The following is a 22,863-nucleotide window of genomic DNA, read 5'->3' as shown; positions in this document are numbered from 1 at the left end:
GTAACTAGGTTCATGTAAGCACACCCTGTGATGTTCACACAGCTACGATAAAATAGTTTCTGGGTTTCTTAGAGCCTGTTCCCGTGGTTAAGCAAAGCATGGCTGTAATTGGAGACAGAATTACCTGGAGGCTTAGTTTTAAATTCAGAAACAGCAAAGTTTCCAAAAAACATGCATTCTGGACATAACGAAATGCCACTTAAAAGATCATGTAGGCCGGCGCCGCGGCTCACTAGGCTAGTCCTCTGCCTGCGGTGCCGGCACACCGGTTCTAGTCCCGGTTGGGGCGCCGGATTCTGTCCCGGTTGCCCCTCTTCCAGGCCAGCTCTCTGCTGTGGCCAGGGAGTGCAGTGGAGGGTGGCCCAAGTGCTTGGGCCCTGCACCCCATGGGAGACCAGGAAAAAGCACCTGGCTCCTGGCTCCTGCCATCAGATCAGCGCAGTGCGCCGGCCATTGGAGGGTGAACCAACGGCAAAGGAAGACCTTTCTCCCTGTCTCTCTCTCACACTGTCCACTCTGCCTGTCAAAAAAAAAAAAAAAAAAAAAAAAAAAAAAAAAAAAAAGAAAAGAAAAGAAAGGGGGAGAGAGAGAGAGAGAGAGAGAGAGAGAGAAAGAATATTCCATCTGCTGATTCACTCCTCAAAAGCCCACAACAACCAGGGCTGGGATAGGCTGAAGCTCAGAGCCCAGAGCTCATTCCAAATCTCCTCACAGTGGCGGAGACCCAAGGTCTTGAGCCATTCATTACCTGCTGCCTCCCTTAACAGGGAGCTTAATTGGAAGTACAGGAATCAGGACTCGAACCAGGCACTGCAATATGGGATATAGGTGTCCTAAGCAGCAACTTAACCTGTGAGCCAAACCCCAACCCTGAAATTCAGCACAGTTAGATGTCTAGAAATGATGTATGAAAATTTAAATGTTCAAAATTTGAACGTGGGCAATTGTTATTTCATGGTTTAAATCTTGTCGTTTTGGGGTGGGTGTTTGGCTTATCATGTAAGTCGCTGGTTGGGATGCCCATATTCCATATCTGACTGCCTGGATTCCATACTCGCCTGCGGCTGCTGACTCCAGCTTCCAGCTAATGGAGGCTCTGGGAGGCAGCAGGTGATGGCCCAAAGTAAGCGGGTTCCTGCCTCCCACTTCGGAGACCTAGACTGAGTTCCCAGCTCTGGGGTGTGGCCTCCCAGCCTTCGCAGGCTTTTTGTTGCAGAGTAAACCAGCAGATGGGAGCTTTCTGTCTCTCTGCTTTTGGAATAAATAAATAAATAAATTTGTTGTTTTATGTAAATCCTGTACTAATTCATCAAGAAATAATAGATGCAAATATAGCAAGCAAGGATTTTAAAATAATGAACATAGATATGTTAAAGGATCTTTTGGAAAAGATAGAAAAATTTGTGAACAATTTGGGAATTTCAGTGGCTTTTAACTTTTTAAACTTGTTTTATAGTTTTAATCGTTAAAGTGAAGCCTATTTCCAAAAGATTAAGGTGATCCTCTGTTTTTCCCACGAAGTAGTCAGTAGAAGTAGAACAGTACACCATGTGCTAGCTTGGCCTCTTGGGAAACATAGCATGTACAAGTTTGCTAGAAAGAGATAATGATCACTTATAGCCATATATCTCACGGAAAGTTCACAGGGATATTAATCTAGAGAGAAAATGGCGACGACGGGGGCAGTAAGAGGTTGGGAGAAGTACCTTAGTTTAGGATCAGAAACGGGCAATGTATGCCCTAATTGAAGGTTGTAGAACCACTGTCCTCCAACTGTGTATTTTTTTTATCATGTACTCTTTTCCCACAGCGATTTCATAACAATAAATTTACAAAGCAGTCCTCTAGTGTAGTTTTATGTCCTTAAAAATATTTTAAAAAGCATTAGCTAGAATTGTACACATAACTTGTTTAAAACGGAAACCAAAATGCACTGCCCTCTGAATGTTCATTCTTGCTTATTTTGACGCAAATAGAACAGCTTTTTTAGATCCAGAGTTTCTCCGTGTGGTGCAGACATGCCATTTTCTATGAATTTTCCCACCTCTGGGAAATTTATTTCTGAAACGTGTTAAGTGTGCAATAAGCCAAGTGGAATCGTGACGCAATAACCCATTGCAAGTTGCCTTGCACAAATGATGTCATTCGGCACAGACCTGCTCACTTTTATAACAAGTAGGTCTGGGAAAGCTCCCTCCATGATGTCTCCCAATCCCCCTTCCTTATCATGTGCACGATGCAAAAAGCCATTTCCCGAGCCTCCGGAACCCCCTAACTTGTGGACGGTGGGTGCACCGCAGTGGTTGGAGGCCCATCACTGGTGCAGGCGGAGATGGACTATTGGGAGCCGGTGAGGAGAAGCTAGCGTCCCCAGCCCCGACGGCGGGGCCGCTGAGGAACCTGCGTCGGGTGGAGCCCGCAGCACCGGACTTCTTTTCCTCGGCGGGGTCCCGCTGGCGCACCAGGCGGGACGCGGGGCGCCGCGGGCGCGGGACAGCCCTCCCCCCACCGTGTTCCCACACCCGCTCCCGCTCCCGTGGCGCCGGAAGTGACGCGCACTAGGCTGAAAGATGGCGGCATTGGCGCTCGACCAGGGGGAAGGTAAACACCCGCCAGGCTGCGCGCTGGCCCCCTCGGGGCGCCAGCAGGGGCCGAGGGGGCCTCCTGGGCCGGCTCTCCACCCCCTGGCTTCCCACCTCCCGCCCTCTCCCCCAGCGTGGCGGGCTAGCGCGTCCCTACGACGGCGCGCGGGGCCCCCTGCCGCCCAGCCCCGCCTCCCTGGGCGGGCCCCGGGCGGCTCCCGCGGCCCGCAGGGGGCGCGAGGCCCGGAGCGGCCCCTGGCTCGTGGCCCCACAAGCTCCGCCCATTGCCCGCCCCTTTCCCGCCTTCCTCCACCCCCGGCGTGGGTGATCCTGAGGCTCGGCGCGCTTCGGGGCAGAAGCTCTGGGACGCCGTCGTCGACGCTGCCACCGTTGGTGCTTCTGCAGCTGCTCACAGCCCCTTAGCCCTTTCCCCCGCCCGCGGCCCCTGGTCGGCCCTCCCGCTCAGCCCCGCCGGGTGCTGCGAGGCCCCCGGCTTTGGTAAGGCCACCTCCCGCCCCGACGCCGCGCCGCCTCGCGCCTAGCCCGACTGTCTGGACTCGCGACTCAGCGCTGTCTTCTTTCCCAGGACTGATTCCGAGGGGGCCGCAGGCGCGCAGACTCGCCCCCCGCCGGAGCGCTCCGGCCCGGCCCGCGAGCGGTCCCTTGTAGACGTTCGAGGAGCCTGCCGAGTGCCGTCCCGGCGCCCGCCCACCGATTGGCCCGTCGGCCCGCTTCTTCCTGATGCAGACTGCCGTCCACTAGAGGTTGGACAGGACCCCCGAGGTGCGTAGCCGCCCCTGGCCGCCCGGCCTGCCGAGCCCGGGCTTCGCCTGCGGCCCCGAGCTAGGCACGGATTCCGTGGTCCTTTGCACAGACCTGAGTCAAACATTGGGTTGACGCCGGGACCTAATTTGTCTTTGAGTTTACTTCAATTGTTTGCAATCTAATTCTTTTTTTTTCAGAGAGAGAGAGAGGGAAAAAAAGGAAGAAGCATAATTCAGCCATTTTTTGCAGCACACAGCTGCAGGTACCATGATTATTTTTTCCCTAACCCGTTCCTTCCCTTTAAAAATTCTATTTATGCCTGAAATAGAACTATGCAAAATGCGAGGCGTATGAAACGTGGACTCGGAAGGTCTGGGTTCGACTGGGTGACTGAGAAAATCGCGAATCGAGCTTCGGTTTCTTATCTGTGAAATCTAGGCAGTAATATCCACATCACAGGGTAGTGAAGACTATATGAGGTCATATATGTGAAAACAGTCTATAGCTGTAAAGTGTAAAAATGCAAGGCCGGTTTTTAACCTTTACCAGAGTGGTTAATGTGCTAGTGCTAACTGTTGCTGCCTCTTTATTTCTGTATTATTAACAAGTATAAGCAAATAAGTATGGAATAGCAAAGCACTGCTGTGAACCGATAGATATGTAATAGATAGATATGTAATAGTCGTGTTGCTTGGCCTTCCTCCTACGAATTGCTAACTGCTTATTTAAATAACGGTATTCTTTAATTCAAATGTAGTGTTACCCTAGGGCTTTGCTTTTGACCTTTTCTAGGCTGCTTAGGCCCTCTTTTTTTTAAACTCAATATTTGTTTAACACCTTATATTTGTTTGTTCTCTAGTTTTCAAATTTGTTCTCCTTTGTTGATCTAAGTTGTAATTTAGGAAATGCTTTTAAGATATACATGCCCTAATTTGAATGCCTGTTTTTCATATCTAGGGAACAGGATGCCTGAATACCTCGAACTAATTCAAAAATTGTTTTTGAGGTGCTTATTAATCCATTCATGTTTCTGTAATTCTTAGTCGATGTAGACAGTTTCAACTTTTTGGCACTTAATGTAGTATTTGTGTAATGTAATTCTCGTTTTGGGTCCCAACACTCAGTAGGTGCTTCAAGTCAAAGTTTAGCAGTGGGAAAAGGTGTTAATCTGCATTCTGTTACGGATGAATTGGGGGAAAGAATAGCTTGGTAAATATTTGTGGTTTGAAATGGAGTTTATTTGCCAGAATTCATATGCGTAATGGATCAGTATGGAATCATTCTTACTTGGCACATCAAAAATGTATGGTTTGGCTTTAAAAAATGGTCCACAAAAAGTGAAATAGAAGCATTTTGGTGGGGGTATGTTGTTATTTTTAGCTCACATGGTTTTCTGAATAGTTAGATGTTGTATTAAATTTATAATCCCCTAGCCCAGTGCCAGTTGTCTTTCAGAGTATGCTTTGGTGTTTTTGTCAAAAGGCAGAGTTACTAGAAGGCGAACGGGATTACAGTTGTGAAAAAGAAGAGCCTACTTTTAAAAACTGGTTGCTTTTCGATGTTGGGTTTAGTGCTTGTCTGAAAGATAAAATTTTGGGAACTTCTGCTTTATTGGGAATTTCAAGGTTTGACCTCTCTGCCTTGATTTGGGTTTATCTGGGGCTAACATATTGGAACCAGGGCTGGCTTGGCATCATGCATGTGCAGAAGAACTTCATAGCCTGCATGTAAAGCTGGCATGGGCCAACATAAAAGTGAAGGGTGAAATTCATGCTCATAATTTAAATTTGTAGTTTGTCTTTCCTTGGAGTGGCATAGTATACAGCAAATAAAAACCCACCATGACAAGTCAAGAGAGACAGAAGAAAAAACGTTTATATATTAGTACCTCTTAACTTCCTCCCGCCGTGTATTTGAACCAGGGACCCCACAAATGATGTAGCTGGCACATTGTCAAGCTTGGTCTTTGCCCCTACAAATTTTTGAGAGTGAGTAATATTAACTATGAGGAGAATGAATCTTTAACCTTGAGGGGTGTGTGTGTGTGTGTGTGTGTGAACTGATTAGCATATATTTCCTCTGAATTGGAATGCTGTAGCTCTTGCGGGGTCTCTATCGGTGAAGCATTGTAGAGCAGTGGTTTATCGGGAGGGCTCTGAAGTCAGGCAGACAGCCTTGGGCAGGTTACTGACCCTCTGAGGTTTGATTTTTCTCATTTTTAAATCAGGGATGTTTAAAGAACTAGAGAATTGTGAGGATTCAGTTTGTTCATTCATCTGACAAGTATTTATTAAGCACTTAACGTATCAGGCACTCTTGTAGATGTTGGGGATACAACAGTGAATGGAACAGAACAAAACAAAAAAAAAATAGGAGCAAAAAATTAACTACGTACAATAGGTAGCCTGTGTCACCATTTAATCTACTACAAAGAAAAATATAGCAGAGAAGGAAGATGGGGCTTGACTGGTTGATGGAATGGGTGGAGTTTCACAGTTTTAAAAGAGGGTGATTAGGATGGTCTCCCTGAGGTGACACCCAGAGGAAAGAGCTGAGAGGGGAGTCCTGTGGATCTGGATCTGAAGCGATCTAGGTGGACAGAGCAGGCGGTTGAGGCCTCCAGGTGGGCGTGTGGCTGGTTTTCAAGGCACAGTGTCAACAAGGGGGAGAGTAATAGGAGATAATTATTATTGCCATTTTAGGAATCACTGGAAAGGCTCTCCTAGTTCATCTCTGCCATGGGTGTGTGTTGTATTGCTGTTGGCCCACAAGTGCAAGACTTTTTCAGAATGAGAAATTTTCACTTTGGAGTAAACTAGAAAAGGGCAGCTGTGTTCTCAGGTCTCCATAATGCATATCTGTGTGAATCATTGAAGCACATAAGAACAGATAGAAAAATTATCCTTTGTCTCTGATGAGATCTTTGAATTCAGTTAACGATTCTGCATCATGAACCTTACAGACTGACAGGAAATCTGTGTGTTAACATGGCGACCTCCCCAAAGATCTAGTGCAGTTGTATGATTCTTGTGGATAACTCAAGCGCAGCCATTACAGTATTGGAGGTGTCGTGTTAGAACGTAACTTAGAAGATTGGGGGTTTTATTCCCCAGTAGAGGCTTTTCCTAGAATTCTCTCTGGATCCAGCCTCTAAAGGCTAGGGAAGCTGTTTTCCATGACGTCACTCTTGGACTACTACTTGTAGAGAGGAATAAGCAGAGTAGCATTAAATTAAAGTTGTTTGATGAAAAATATCCTTGAAGTCGAGTGTTTTGCTTTCTTATAAGGTTTCTGGTAGTATAGGATGACTAAATGCTAAGCATACCTGAGGAGTGAAGTAATGCAGGTAATAGGTGCCAGTCTGGAGGCTGAGGACCCCAGCTTTCCCAATAGCTCAGTAAAATGCTCATTTGCAATTTGGTATGGAATTATAAAAATATTTGGATGACAAGAAAGAATTTCCAGTATTAAATAAAGTAACTTACGCAGCCTTTCCTCCCATATTAAACGGAGTTGTTTCTCAATTTGGGTAGTATATCTGGGGGGTATAATGACTGCAAATAGAGCTAAAAAAGTTGATCTGTTTCCAAAACTCCTTCGTTGTAGATGGGTACATGGAGAAGTTGGCCATTTTGAGATTGTTGCATTTAAAATTTTTACCTTTTACGTTATAGACATTATGCGAAATGTTGTGATTCAGAAATTAATTGCATTTTAATCAAAAGTAAGCCACACATTTACTTTTTAATATGCAAGTACAGCATTTTTAACGTAGGCATCAATTTTGGTGGGGCAACTGTGTGAGGATGTAGGTAGCATGGAACCCCATGTTTTTGTTGAGGACGTCATATATCCGCCTCTGCAAATCTAGCTTTTGTACTGAATAGCTTCGGGTTTTATATGAATTTTCAAGCAGATGTCAGAGGAATGTGAAAGTAATACATTTTTGCTTCTGGTATAAATATGAAGGTTAGTTATTTTTTGAAACATATTTAATTGCCTAGAATTTTGCTTTCAAATTAGAATGGCAGCCTTTTAACTGAAACGGAAGCATTTAATTTCTTTGCCTTTAATTTCCTGTCCAGTTTTACCCCCACCAGGCTTCTTTCTTTACTAGTCACTAGAGAGTTTGAACTGTTCAAAATTTCTGTGATATAAATAGCAATAATAGTCTTCCAGGGCAGAGGTAGGAAGAGGTTGGGTGTGTGTGTGTGTGTGTGCGCGCACACATGTGTATGTAATGTGTGAGTGACTTATCTCTTATCACACCTTCTATGGTATTCAGGCCTTTTTGTCTCAGGTCCTCTCTGTACTCTTCAGAATTACTGGGATTCCAAAGAAGTTTGTTTTTTGGGTTATATTGACTTATATTTACTGTAACAGAAATTGAAACTGCGAAATTTAACAGAATGCTTGTAATTGCTTTAAAAACATAACCTATTACATGGAAACCTAAAATCACTTTTTTTTTTAGTGAAAAATAACTTTCCCAAAATGGTGAAGCCCTTGGTGAGAAGAATGATACCGTTTTATATTTTTGCAAATCACTTTAATGTCTGGCTTACTGAACGGCAATGAGCTTCTCCATCAAGTCTGTAGCAGTGTCACACATCATATAGAAACCCATGGAAAACACAGAGAATAAAAGTGGAAAAGGCAAATAACTTCTTTTTATTATTATTTTGAAAATGATTTTGGCTTTGGGAAGTCCTTTTAGAGAACTTGGACCCCAGTTGTCCCTGGACCATACTTTGAGAATTGCTGTTGTAATCATTTTATGTGCAAAAATGTGAAGTTTTGTTTTTTTTCTTTAGTAGTGCCAAGTTTATGAAATAAGACATACTTTTTAGTATTTGTTTCCCTAGTAGTGTAAGTATGCCTTGTCATTTAGTCTAATTTAGGTTTGTTCCCTCTTTGAAAAAAGGAATTTAAAATTTTGAAGGACAAGTATAGAGTATATACATATTATATAGGTTTATAAATCATAATTTCCCTTAATCTTTTCTGTTTTGAAAAGGGAAAACACAATTTCTGTACATTGAACATTTTGTATGATAATAAATATTTTTTCTGGAAGCCTCTTAATGGATTTTTTTTCTAACCCTTGTTATAGAGTTCTTATTTGAGTTTTATGTTAATTTTGCAGTTCTTAAGTTTCTTTCTTTTTTTTTTTTTTTAAGATTTATTTATTTGCTTGAAACTCAAGAGTTACACAAAGTAGGAGAGGCAGAGAGAGAGCGAGCGAGCTAGCGAGGTCTTCCATCTGCTGGTTCATTCCCCAGATGGCCGCCAGGGCCGGAGCTGCACCAATTTGAAGCCAGGAGCTGGGAGCTTCATCTGGTCTCCCAAGTGGGTGCAGCGGCCCAAGGACTTGGGCCATCCTCCACTGCTTTCCCAGGCCATAGCAGAGAGCTGGATGGGAAGTGGAGCAGCCCGGACTCAAAGTGGCACCCACATGAGATGTCGGCACTGCAGGTGGTGGCTTTACCTGCTATGCCACAGTACCGGCCCCTTAAATTTCTTTCTTAAATTGGTATGATTCTGCATTTGCAGAGATTTTATAAGATTTTGCACATTTTTCTTTTTTTGTATATTTTTCTTTTTGAATTCTTATACTTTGCTTTTCTTATTTAAAAAATTTACTTTCGTACATGTTTTTGTGTTGCAGTTTTTATTTCACTTTAATTTGTCTCACTCTTCTACTTTAATCTTTTTTCTTGCTAGAATCCAGGATATGGGTGGGAATAGGTTTGTTTTGTTTAATATGTTCATTTGTAAGTTTGGTTGTTTGATGCTTTAAACATTAATGTTGTAGAGCCCTTCTTCCCTACAGAATATAATGCAAGCCACCTATATGATTTTAAACTTTGTTGTCACATTTTAAAAGTAAAGGGCGAGGGTGGCTCCTTGGCTCACTTGGTTAATCCTCCGCCTGTGGCGCCAGCATCCCATATGGGCTCCGGAGTCTGTCCTGGTTGCTCCTCTTCCAGTCCAGCTCTCTGCTGTGGCCCGGGAGTGCAGTGGAGGATGGCCCAAGTGCTTGGGCCCTGTACCCACGTGGGAGACCAGGAAGCACCTGGCTCCTGGCTCCGGATCGGTGCAGCGCCGGCCGTGGCAGCTATTTGGGGAGTGAACCAACAGAAGGAAGACCTTTCTCTCTGTCTCTCTCTCTCTCTCTCTCACTGTCTAACTCTATCTGTTAAATTAAAAAAAAAAAAAGTAAAGAGGGATGAGCATCTTTCTGGTTTCCCACGTGGGTGCAGGGGCCCTGGTCGTTTGCAGAGAGCTGGATCTGAAGTGGAGCAGCCAGTAACTCGAACCGGCGCCCATATGGAATGCCGGTGCAGGTTTAGCCCACTATGCCACAGCGCTGGCCCGGGATGGGCGTTTTGCGATGCACTTCAGACGTGCTGGCTGGGACGTGCGCATCCCACATTTGAGTGCATGGTTTTTGTCATGGCTACTTTACTTCCCATCCTGCCCTTCATTTTGGAAGGCAGTAGGTGATGGTTCAAGCACTTGCGGCCCATCTACCCACGAGGGAGACCCGGATGGAGCTTGGGCTCCATGCTTCCTCCTGGTTCAGCCTGAAACTGATGCAGGCTTTAGGCAGAATTAGCAGATGGAAAGTCAGTCTCTCCTTTTAAATAAAATGAAGGTAAATTATTTAAAATAAAAAAGTGAAGGAGCTCGCGGTGTGGCGCGGGTCAAGCTGCTGCTCAAGAGGCCGGCATACCGTTTCAGAGCTCTGCGGGAGGAGGCGGGGTCCTGGAGACCCGCTGTTTCACTTTCTTTCTAGCTCCCTGTTAAGGTAACCCGGGAGAGCAGTGGATGGCCCCAGTGCTTGGGTACCTGTACCCACATGGGAGAACCAGGAGTCTTTGGCTCCTGGCTTTGGCAGGAAAGTAGTCTCAGCCATTTTGGGAGTGAACCTGGCCAAGCTGACCCGATGGCATGGCCGTTTGGGGAGTAAACGTGGCCCTGCCCAGATAGGGCACGGTCATTTTAGGAGAGAACCTGGCCCAGTGCCGATGGCGCGGCCATTTTGGGAGTAAAAGTGACCCATCCTCACAGGCGCAGTCATTTTGTAGAGAACCTGGCCCAGCGCCGATGGCGTGGCCATTTTGGGAGTAAAAGTGACCCATCTTCACAGGCGCATTTTGTAGAGAACCTGGCCCAGTGCCGACGGCGCGGCCATTTTGGGAGTAAAAGTGACCCATCCTCACAGGTGCAGTCATTTTGTAGAGAACCTGGCCCAGCCCCTTCGGCGCGGCCATTTTGGGAGTAAAAGTGACCCATCCTCACAGGCGCAGTCATTTTGTAGAGAACCTGGCCCAGCGCCGACGGCGCGGCCATTTTGGGAGTAAAAGTGACCCATCCTCACAGGCGCAGTCATTTTGTAGAGAACCTGGCCCAGCGCCGACGGCGCGGCCATTTTGGGGGTACAAGTGGCCCATCCTCACAGGCGCAGTCATTTTGTAGAGAACCTGGCCCAGCGCCGACGGCGCGGCCATTTTGGGGGTACAAGTGGCCCATCCTCACAGGTGCAGTCATTTTGTAGAGAACCTGGCCCAGTGCCGACGGCGCGGCCATTTTGGGGGTAAAAGTGGCCCAGCCCCGACGATGCGGCCATTTTGGGAGTAATCACGCTCTCCCTCCGACAGGTACAGCCATTTTTGGAGTGAACCTGGTCCAGCCCTTACAGGAGTGGCCATTAAAAATTTTTTAAAAAATATTTATTTGGGCCAGCTCTGCGGCTCACTAGGCTAATCCTCCGCCTACAGCGCTGCCGGCACCCCGGGTTCTAGTCCCAGTTGGGGTGCCAGATTTTGTCCCGGTTGCTCCTCTTCCAGGCCAGCTCTCTGCTGTGACCCGGGAGTGCAGTGGAGGATGGCCCAAGTGCTTGGGCCCTGCACCCCATGGGAGACCAGGAGGAAGCACCTGGCTCCTGGCTTCGGATCAGCGCGGTGCGCCGGCCACTGGGGGGTGAACCAACGGAAAAGGAAGACCTTTCTCTCTCTCTCTCTCTCACTGTCTTAACTCTGCCTGTCCAAAAAAAAATTTTTTTTATTTATTTGAAAGGCAAAGTTAGAGAAGGAGGGAGGGAGGGAGGTCTTCATCTGCTGGTTTACTCCCTAGATGGCCACAATGGCTGGAGCTGTGCTGATCCTAAGCCAGGAGCCAGGAGCTTCTTCCCGGTCTCCCATGTGAGTGCAGGGGCCCAAGGACTTGGGCCATCTTCCACCGCTTTCCCAGGACATAGCAGAGAGCTGGATGGGAAGTGGAGCAGCCAGGACTTGAACTGGCGCTCATATGGTATGCCGGCACCACAGGCGGCAGCTTTACTCGCTATGCCACAGCGCAGGCCTTGCAGCCATTTTGAGAGTGAACATGGTGCAGCCCTGACTGGCTGGGCCATTTGGAGAGTGAGTCAGGGCATGGAAGATTTGTTTCTCCTGTTGCTCTGTCTTTCAAATAAAAAATTAAAAAAAATTATTTATGTGCAGCACCGGCCATAGCGGCCATTTGGGGGGTGAACCAACGGAAGGAAGGCCTTTCTGTCTGTCTCTCACTGTCTATAACTCTACCTGTCAAATAATAATAAAAAAAATTTATTTATTTTAAAAGTTGAATGAGAGAAAGAGAGGCAGAGACAGAGATCTTCCATTTACTGGTTCACTCTGTGTATGGCTGCATGGGCCAAGACTGGGTGAGGCCTGAGCCATGAGCTTCATCCTGGTCTCCCATATGGTTGCCGGGGCCCAAGCCATTGGGCCATCTGGTGTCCCAGTCACATTACCAGGTAGCTAGATCAGAAGTGGAGTAGCTGGGACTTCAACAGGTGGTACAGTTAGTGGCTTTACTAGTTATACCACAAGGGTGGTCCCAGATAAATAAATGTTTAAAAAAAATTAAAAGCAAACCATACGTGGTTAGTTTTAATATAGTTAGTCTATCCAAAGTATTATTTCAACACACACATATATTTGAGTACAGAACAATTTATGAGAAAAAATTTGAGATTTTGTGTTCTTTTTTCATATTAAGTCTAAAATTTAGTGTTCACTTTAAGCAAACTTTAGTTTGGACTAACCCCATTTTAGGTACTGAGTAGCCTCATGGCTAGTGGCTTCCATGGTGAATGGTGCAGATGCATATACAGAATAGCTTTGTACTTTGGCTAAGGCAGAAAAGCCTAAAGAGCCCATTTGTGAAGCTAGAAAGTAAAACTTGTATGATGAGAAAAAATAGAAAACAATGCCATTGCAAAATGACATCCAGTGTTTTTGCCTACTAGTGTGATTCCTGATCTGCATGAATTTTTTTTTTTTTTTTTTTTTTTTTTTTTTTTTTTGACAGGCAGAGTGGACAGTGAGAGAGAGAGAGACAGAGAGAGAAAGGTCTTCCTTTGCCGTTGGTTCACCCTCCAATGGCCGCCGCTGCAGCCGGCGCACCGCGCTGATCCTGGCAGGAGCCAGGAGCCAGGTGCTTTTCCTGGTCTCCCATGGGGTGCAGGGCCCAAGCACCTGGGCCATCCTCCACTGCACTCCCTGGCCATAGCAGAGAGCTGGCCTGGAAGAGGGGCAACCGGGACAGAATCCGGCGCCCCAACCGGGACTAGAACCCGGTGTGCCGGCGCCGCAAGGTGGAGGATTAGCCTATTGAGCCACGGCGCCGGCCCGATCTGCATGAATTTTTAAGAAATATTTTTCTTTGAAAGGCAGAGTCAGAGAGAGAGGCAGATCTTCCATCTGCTTGTTCACTTCCCAAATGGCCCAATGGCCAGGTGGAAGCCAGGAGCCAGAAATTTCATCTGGGTTTCTCATGTGGGTAGCAGCGGCCCAAACACTTGGGCCATCTTCTGCTGCTTTCCAAGGTGTATTAGCAGGGAGTTGGGTTAGAAGTGGAGCAGTGGGGACTTGAACTGGCACTCAGGACATGCCTGTGTTGACTAGCCAGACTCCTGGTCTCAAAACCTGCAACAAACCCTAGGGATTGTAGAGGAGCTTGACAGGTCCGAAGTCCTTTTGGTCCCATGGGTGATAAGGAACGTTAGCAAGAGTTGATAAGGGAAGCCAGCGTTGATTGACCCCTGGTAGGGTGCCTGCTTTCACCTCAATATTTAAGCTATATTAGTGTATTTAATCACTCTCCAACTCAATAGTAAGGTTGTTGTTATTCCTTATACATAAATTGAAGCCAGATTTATAAGTTACCAAGATTTTTCTGGGTCACACAGGTGGTAAGCACTAGTAAATGTTCTCTGACTTCAAAGGTTTTTTTCTTTGCAGCTACACTACTTTATATTGTTTGCAAATAATATGCTAATCTATTTTTTATAACCTGGCTATTATTTTTTAAAGATTCATTTATTTATTTGAGAGGCAGAGTTATGGGGGGTGGGGGGGGGAGAGAGAGGGAGAGGGAGAGGGAGAGAGAGAGAAGGCAAATGAGAATGAGAATCTTCCATCTGCTGGTTCACTCCCCAGATGGCCACTAGTGACCAGAGCTTGGCCCATCCAAAGCCAGGAGCCAGGAGCTTCCTCTGGATCTCCCAGGTGGGAGCAAGGGCCCAAGGACTTGGGCTGTCCTCACTGCTTTCCCAGGCACATTAGCAGGGATCTGGATCAGAAGTGGAGCAGCTGGTACTTAAACCAGTGCTCATATGGGATCCTGGCGCTGCAGGTGGAGACTTAACCTGCTACACCAGTTGTATGGCCCGAAATAAAAAGTTTGCCTGTGGAACTTAATGTCTTCATCTGTACAGTTAGAGTTGGCTTGGATCCTCAGAGACTTTACTGAGAAATCGGGCTGGGATGAATGTGTTATTACTAGGGAGACAATTTTCTGAAGTTAACTGGATCGGGTGTATTGTGTTACTTTGAAGTTAAAGGGTCAGATTTGCTCTGGTAGCACCAAGTGAGGGGCATAAAAATGAGACCTAATGTTGGGGCCGGGGCTGTGGAGTAGCAGGTTAACGCCCTGGCCTGAAGTGCTGGCATCCCATGTGGGCGCCTGTTCGAGTCCCAGTTGCTCTACTTCTGATCCAGCTCTCTGCTATGGCCTGGGAAAGCAGTAGAAGGCCCAAGTCCTTGGGCCCCTGCACCTGCGTGGGAGACCTGGAAGAAGCTCCTGGCTCCTGGCTTCGGATCGGCGCAGCTCTGGCCAATGCAGCCATCTGGGGAGTGAAGCAGCGGGTGGAAGACCTCTGTCTCTCTGCCTGTCTTCTCTCTTTGTAACTCTGACTTTTGAATAAATAAATAAATCTTTAAAAAAAATAAAAGACCTAATGTTATGGTGTACTTAGGGAGTATATACCATTATCAATGCTGTACGTGCATTAACTCAGTTAGTCCTCAGACAACCTGTTAGGTAGATTCTATGAATGCTAGTACCCTCATTTTACAGATGAGGACTGTAGAGCACAGAGAGGCTCAGTAGCTTGCTCCAAAGTCACAGAGCTTAATAAGAGAACTAACATCTGACTTCACACTTGTACTCTAACTTATTACTTTGGTCTAGGGACTGTATTGTGCTGGTCAGCTAATCACTGAATATTTCATTGTTTTCTGCTTACATACATGATTTGCATAAAAGTGTGAAATACTGATGCTGCTCTAAAGCTTAGTCTTATTGATAAATGTACTAAGGGTACTAAACCTGTTCAGATAAAAATGCGTTTATCTCAGGCATTACAAATTCGTTTTAGAAGTCAGTTTATGGGCCGGCACTGTGGCACAGCGAGTTAACGCCGTGGCCTGAAGCGCCGGCATCCTGTATGGGCGCTGGTTCAAGACCCAGCTGCTCCACTTCTGATCCAGCTCTCTGCTATGGCCTGGGAAAGCAGTAGAAGATGGCCCAAGTCCTTGGGCCCCTGCACCCGTGTGGAAGACCCGGAAGAAGCTCCTGGTTCCTGGCTTCGGATAGGCACAGCTCCGGCCATTGCGGCTAATTGGGGAGTGAACCAGCGAATGGAAGACCTCTTTCTCTCTCTCTCTCTCTCTCTCTCTCTCTGCCTCTCTTCTCTCTGTGTATAACTCTGACTTTCAATAAATAAATAAATCTTTGAAAAAAAAAAGTCAGTTTAGATCAGGCAACCTCACAAATGAATTGCTGAGACTTTAAAAGTTGGTATAAAGGAGCCGGTGCTGTGGCTCACTTGGTTAATCCTCTGCCTGCTGCGCCGGCATCCCATATGGGCACCGGATTCTGTCCCGGTTGCTCCTCTTCCAGGCCAGCTCTCTGCTGTGGCCCGGGAGTGCAGTGGAGGATGGCCCAAGTGCTTGGGCCCTGCACCCGCATGGGAGACCAGAAGGAAGCACCTGGCTCCTGGCTTCGGATCGGCGCATTGCGGCGGCCATTGGAGGGTGAACCCACAGCAAAAAGGAAGACCTTTCTCTCTGTCTCTCACTGTCCACTCTGCCTGTCCAAAAAAAAAAAAAAAAAAAAAAAAAGACCTGTCTCTCTCACTGTCTAACTCTGTCAAATAGAAAAGTTGGTATAAGTTTTTATACCATATATGATATAGACAAGTATGTGGATTACACATTTGTAAAATCATATAGCAAATAGGTGAATAAATGAGTAAATGACCAAAAGAAATTTATTTCTAATATTCTCATATTAATAGCTACATAGAGAAGGCCAAGAAAGCTTGAATTACTTAAAATACAGATATTTCTGTTCTGAACCTGTGAGGACCTTTGGTTTTTAAGTAGCAGAAATCAAGCTAAGGTAGTGAAAAAGGAGAATTTAAGGGTTTCTTCCAGTACCCAGGGACAGGCATAAAACTGGACTCAGGAACTGGAAAATGAAGGCATTAAGAGCACTCCCACTTCGTCAGTCTTCTGCTTTTCTCTGGTAGTCAGCCCATATGGCAGCCAGAAGTGCCCACAGCTGCTTTTTGACAAGTTCCAATCCCAGCCCTAAGCAGTCAGTGCACATCTTTTTCTTTGTCCCCTTCTCACCCGGCTCTCCCCTCCCCTTCTAAATTCTTGATATAAGGGGGTTCCTCATAGTTCATATTTCCTTCTCTGGTCTGGCCATATGTGACTGGGGCCAGGGCCACAGATGGGAGCCTGCCTGCTAGGAATCCCCTTCAGGCCAGAGAAGAGCACTAGGTACTTAGGCAGGTGCAAACTCACATCCTTGGGGTCTCTTGACTCACAGTTTACCAGTATTCCTTCCCCTGCCCCCTCCTGCTTCTTTGTCCTATGATATTTCCCCCATGGTTAAGTACCTGGAACCTGGATTGCTCTTTTTGAGAATAATATTACCCGCTTTTTAAAAATTTCAATTCATGGAGTGTTTTTCAGAAAAGTAGGCATTAGCTGTTTGAGACCTTTCCAGATGGAGATAGTTATTGAATGTACTTTGACATGAAGGGAAATATATGCTATTTAGGCACTGTCAGAATAGCAGATTAATGAAACATAAAGCAATCTGCTCTTAAGTTTGAGGGTCTTCAAGAAGTTAATGGAAAAACTATGTATAGGTTCCAGATTTTTTTTGCACCAAAAATAAATTTATCTTCTCATTCAATTTTCCATTAGCTTTTTGAAACACCTTCCTATATGAATGCTAATTCCAGCCTTCTATTATTATTAAGTGTTCATTAAATGTGACCAGTATATTTTGAGAAGCCAGAATGATAATTGGTGACCATAATGATCCTGAGTAAAATAATGAAATATCAAGTTTTTTTTTTAATCTAGTTTGTTATTTTTAGAGAAGTTGTTTTGTTTTCTTAAAGGTAGAGTGACAGTTGTTCTACCCACTGGTTCACTTCCCAAATGACTGGAGCGGCAGCTGAGACTGGGCCAATCTGAAACCAGGAGCCTGGAACTCCATCCAGATCTCTCATGTGGGTGGCAGGGACCTAAGCACTTGGGCCATCTTCGGCTGCCTTCCCAGGTGCATTAATAGGAAGCTGGATTAGAAGTGGAGCAGCTGGGTCTCCAACTATCATTCTGATACGGGATGCTGGTGTTACAAGCAAGCAGTGGCTTACCCTGTGCAACAACACAGGCCCCATTTTTAAAATTCTAATTATTTTGGAGATTGATAGTGTGATGTTGATAATAACTGTCTGCCACTAGAATGTTTGATTATTTAGATTCCTTTTGTTCTCTGTATGCATTTGTACACATAGGTGTTTTTTCATTTGCGCTATATATATATATATATTTACATTAAAAAAATTTATTTGAAAGGCATAGTTAAAAAGACAGGGAGGCAGTTACAGAGAGAGAGAGAGCTCTTCCATCCTCTGGTTAACTCCGCAAATGGCTGCAGTGGCCAAGGCTGGGCCAGGTGGAAGCCAGGAAACAGGAGATTCTTCCAGGCTTCCCATGTGGTACAGGGACTCAGGGACTTGGGCCATCCTCTGCTGCTTTCCCAGGTGCATTAGCAGGGATCTGGATCAGAAGTAGAGCAGCTGGGAATTGAACCACTGCCTGTATGGGATGCCAGCTTCACAGGTGGTGGCTTTACCCACTACACCACAGTGCCAGCCCCAGAAAATACATTTTTTAAAGATTTGTTTACTTATTTGAAAGTCAAAGTTATAGAAAGAGAGGGAGAGTCGGAGAAAGAGATCTTCCATCCCCTGGTTCACTCCCCAGGTGGCCACAATGCCCAGGGCAGAGCTAGGCTGAAGCCAGGAGCCAGGAGCTTCATCTGGGTCTCCCATGTGGATGACAGAGGCCCAAGGTCTTGGGCCATCTTCCACTGCTATTCCCAAACCATTTGCATGGAGCTGGATCGGCAGTGGAATAGCCAGGACGTGAACTGGTACCAATATGAGATGCAGGCACTGCAGGTGGAAGCTTAACCTTCTATGCCACAACACCCGCTTGTCAGTTGTAAAATTGTGAGCTCATGGGGCTGGCATCCGCAATGCTGCCATCCCATATGGGCACTGATTCGAGTCCCAGCTGCTCCACTTCCAGTCCAGTTCTCTGCCTGGGAGGGCAGTAGAGGATGGCCCAGGTGCTTAGGCCTCTGCACCTGCATGGGAAATCTGGAAGAAGCTCCTGGCTTCTGGCTTTGTATCAGCATAGCTGCAGCTGTTGAAGCCATCTGGGGGTGAACCAGAGGGTGGAAGAGTTGTCTGTCTCTCTCTCAGCCTATGCTTTACAAATAAATAAATTTTTTTAAAATTGTGAGCTCATTAATTTTGCCTTTAAAAATAATTCAGATAAGGGGCCAGCGCTGTGGTGCAGCGAGTTAAGCTGCTGTCTACAGCACTACATTTCATATGGGCTACAGTTCAAGTCTTGGCTGCTCCACTTACAACACGTCTCTATATTAACGTGCCTGGGAAGGCAGTGGAAGATGGGCCAAGTGCTTGGGTCTGTGCCACACACATGGGAGACTGGGATAGAGTTCCAGGTTCCTGGTTGCAGCCTGGCCCAGCCCCAACTTTTGTGACCATTTGGGCAGTAGGTGGAAGATCTCTCTCTATGCCTTCTTCCTCTCAGTATTTCAAATAAATAAATCTTAAAAAATTTAAAGATTCAGAAGCATGACCAAACTAGGGACTTACTTTGATCTCTAACATGTTAGTAAATTAGTTCTTCCACACATTGATTAGTACCCAAAATATGTTCTAATATTTGTTTTCCCAAATTATGGACAGGCCTGTTAAGTTATACTTTTTTTTAAATTATTTACTTATTTGGAAGGCAGAGTTACAAAGAGAGGCAGAGAGATATTCTGTCTGCTGATTGTCTCCCCAAATGGCCACAACAGGTGGGGCTAGGCCAGGCTGAAGCCAGGATCATGGAACACTGTCCGGGTCTCCCACGTGGGTTCAGGGGCCCAAGCAGTTGGGTCATCTTCCACAGCTTTCCTAGGCACGTGAGCTGGGAGCTGAATTAGAAGTGGAGCAGCCAGGACATGAACCTGTGCCCATGAGGGATGCCAACATCACAGGCAGGCAGTGGCTTAATCCACTGTACCACAATGCTGGCTCCTCTTTAAGTTCTACTTTTTTTTTTTTTAAGAGATTTTATTTATTTTATTCGAAAGTCAGAGTTACACAGAGAGAGAGAGAGAGAGAGAGAGGTCTTCCATTTGCTGGTTCACTCCCTAATTGGCTGCAACAGCCGGAGCTGTGCTGATCTGAAGCCAGGAGCCAGGAGCTTCTTCCGGGTCTCCCACACAGGTGCAGGGGCTCAAGGACTTGGGGCATCTTCTGCTTTCCCAGGCCATAGCAGAGAGCTGGATCGGAAGTGGAACAACCCGGACTCGAACTGGCGCCCATTTGAGACGCTGGCGCTTCAGGCCAGGGTGTTAACCTGCTGCACCACAGTGCTGGCTTCTAGTTCTTCTTTTACAAAGTGAAATTATATAGCTTTTTTGGGGGGCAGGGGAGAGAAGGAGCAAAGAAATCTAACTGGTTGTGACCAATTAGTATAAATACCACTGTGCTTGGACCAGCCAAAATTATATAGCTTTTAAAAAGTTATATAGTTTTTGATTAATAGAATAGTAATAAAGATTTTTATAATAATTTCTTTTTCTATATACATTGCTGTCTTAGATAAGTGGACATTTAATGTGATTATATCTATAGGACTTAAAGAGAGGTTAAGGGACAAATGGGAAGAAAGAGGCCTCTGGAATGCCTTTTGGAAGATGGAGAATACAGAACAAGAAACTAGGGAGAGGGTGGAACTATGATTCCGTTTAGATATGTTGATTTTGAAATCCCAAAATAAGATTATCTCCAAATGGCGGCACCCCAAAGTATCTACTAGGCAGTTAGTTCAATCTGTATAGGATTGGATTAAAGATAGAGGTTGGACAGAGATTGTTACTGTATTGGTAAAAGTAGGTCTTGGTAGAAAACCTGGGTTTAGGTAAGGTAATTTAGGGAAATGCATTGAGGTGAGAAGAGGAAGGGGCAAGGACAAAATCTTGGAGAACAGAATTTTACAGGTAACAGAAGAAACATGAGTCCATGAAGGAGACTGAGAAATGAGTTAGTCCAAGAATAGGAAGAGAACCAGAAGAACAACAGCGTCATGGAGCTGAGTGAGTGATGAGCTGAGGACATAAGTCATGCCACAGAAGGATCCAGGGAAATAGGGACTAGGATGTAACCATTTCAGTTGGCAATAAAGAGCTTTAAAAGATTTTTCTTTCTTTTTGTTTTAAGAAGTAATATACTCGGGCCAGCGCTGTGGCTTCACAGGTAAAGCCTCCTCCTACAGTGGTTTAGGTCCCAGCTGCCCCACTTCTGATCCAGCTCTCTGCTATGGCCTGAGAAAGCAGCAGAAGATGCCCAAGTGCTTGGGCTGCTGTACCCAGGTGGGAGACCTGGAAGAAGCTCCTGGCTCCTGGCTTCAGCCTGGCCCAGCCCTGGCTGTTGTGGCCATTTGGGGAGTGAACCAGCAGGTAGAAGATACCTCTCTCTCTCTTCCTCCCTCCTTCCCTCCTTTCCTTCCTCCCCACCTCTCTCTGTAACTCTGCGTTTGAAATAAATAAAAAAAATCTTTAAACAAAAGTTATATACTTTCATTGTCGATAGCTTAGGAAACACGAATTAGCAGAAAGGAAGGAAGAAGGTAAAACTGCCTTGGAAGCAGTAGTATCCCATGAGAAGCATTTTAAATATTTTTAGTGTATTATTATGTCAGACTTTTTTCTTTATTAACAAGGTTTCTTTTGTCTTTTTTTATGATCTCAGGCTGGGATAACTATTGAATAAAAAAGTTAATATGGAGAGGGGAATTTTGGGACTGTGACACAGCAGATTGAAGCCCCAGCCTTCAGTGCCAGCATCCCATGTGGGCGCTGGTAGGAATCCTGGCTGCTCCTCTTCCGATCCAGCTCTCTGCTTTGGCCTGGGAAAGCAGTAGAAAATGGCCCAAGCCCTTGGACCCCTGCGCCTGCATGGGAGATGCGGAAGAAGCTCCTGGATCCCAGCTTAGGATCAGCCCAGCTCCGGCTGTTGTGGTCATTTGGGAGAGTGAAGCAGCGGAGGGAAGACTTCTCTTTCTCTGGCTCTACCTCTAACTCTGTATTTCAAATAAATAAAAAATAAATTTAAATTTAAAAAGAGGGGAGGGTCTTTAAAAAGTTTGTAGAAACGTATATTATTGGGGGGGGGGGCGGTGCTGTGGCGCAGCGGGTTAAAGCCCTGGCTTGAAGCACCGGCATCCCATGTGGGCACCGGTTCTGGTCCTGGCTGCTCCTCTTACGATCCAGCTCTGTGCTGTGGCCTGGGAAAGCAGAGGAGGATGGCCCGAGTCCTTGAGACCCTGCACCCACATGGGAGACCTGGAGGAGGCTTCTGGCTCTAGCTTCAGATTGACACAGCTCTGGCTATTGCAGCCATCTGGGGAGTGAACCAGCGGATGGGAGACCTCTCTTTGTCTCTACCTCTCTCTGTAACTCTTTCAAATAAATAAAATAATTTTTTTAAAGAAACGTATATTGTGGGAAAACTATGCTTAAATTTCAGATTTTTTTGCATCAAAATGAAAAATTTTTTATCAGTTTTTTTCTTTTTAAAAATTTTTAGAGACTTATTTGTTTATTTGGAAGGCAGAGAGAGAGCTGTTCTATCCACTGGTTCACTCCCCAAATGGCAGCAGCTGCCAGGACTGGGCCATAGCAGGGAGCTGGATTGGAAGTGGAGTAGCTGGGACTTGAACCAGCGCCCAGATAGGATGCTGGCATTGCAGGTGGAGGCTTAACCTTCTACACCACAGTGCTGGCACTTTCCCTGCCTCCCTGTCTCCCTCCCTCCCTCCTGTCCTTCCTCCCTCCCTCCCGTCCTTCCTTCCTTCAGTCCGTCCATGCGTCCATTTGAAACATTTGAAAGGCAGAGTTAAAGGGAGAGAGAAGAGCGAGAGGGCGAGTGAGCTAGCTAGCTTCTGCGCCACAGAGCTGGCCCCAGTGAAAACTTTTAATTCAGCTTGATTGAACTTTTTGAGGCACTCTGCTGTGTTAAGAAGTTAAATATAGAGTGTTATAGACAACGTATTGATGAAGCAAAGTAATAAATATAGTGATGTCCTATTCCAAAGCGTGGAGAAGGGGTGTCTGTCACGTGTCTGTGAAAGCTGCCTTTTTCCCCTCAGCAGCTTAGGGCTCAGAAAATCCAGGACGCAAAGAGGATTCCTGAGCAGCACATTTCTCCATACCTAGCATAGTATCTGTCACACAGAGGTGCTCTTCCTTTAAACAAATAATGGAGCGAGGAGCATTGGTTAGTTGAATGGTGGTACTGGCATTGCTAGCCTTCTGAAGGAGGTAGAGCAGGTTACATCAGTCAGTTGTACCAGTTATTTCATTGGAGGGCTTGTGTCCCTTCAGACACCCAACCAGGGAAAGGCAAGGACTTGGGAGACTGGGTCCTGAATTGTCACTGGTGAGGTTTCAGAGCCATAGATGTTGGTTGTTCGCTTCTAAGCTGGCATAGTCTGGCTAGTGTTTCAGCAGGTAGCTCAGACCTACAGTTCCAAGTCATGGGGTATTCTAGACAGTGCTTTAAATTGGTTGT

The 22,863-nt window shown here is 45.9% G+C and overlaps 1 protein-coding gene across 3 annotated transcripts in view; it reads left to right on the top strand.

The window, feature by feature from the left end:
* Positions 1-2,872: 2,872 nt before the first annotated feature.
* KLHL15 (kelch like family member 15) overlaps positions 2,873-22,863 on the top strand; it is a 48,316-nt gene continuing 28,325 nt past the window's right edge. Inside the window, exons 1-3 of one of the 3 annotated variants that reach the window (XM_002719981.5) lie at positions 2,874-3,080; positions 3,169-3,365; positions 3,545-3,609. The gene's annotated coding sequence lies outside the window, so the exon portion shown is untranslated. Of the gene's footprint in view, positions 3,081-3,168; positions 3,366-3,544; positions 3,610-22,863 lie in introns of all 3 variants that reach the window. The other 2 variants (XM_017349958.3, XM_017349955.3) reach the window with 2 other exon arrangements.

Source organism: Oryctolagus cuniculus, chromosome X, assembly GCF_964237555.1.
Source record: "Oryctolagus cuniculus chromosome X, mOryCun1.1, whole genome shotgun sequence".
NCBI classification, from domain to species: Eukaryota; Metazoa; Chordata; class Mammalia; order Lagomorpha; family Leporidae; genus Oryctolagus; species Oryctolagus cuniculus.
This window is presented reverse-complemented; position numbering and strand designations above follow the sequence as displayed.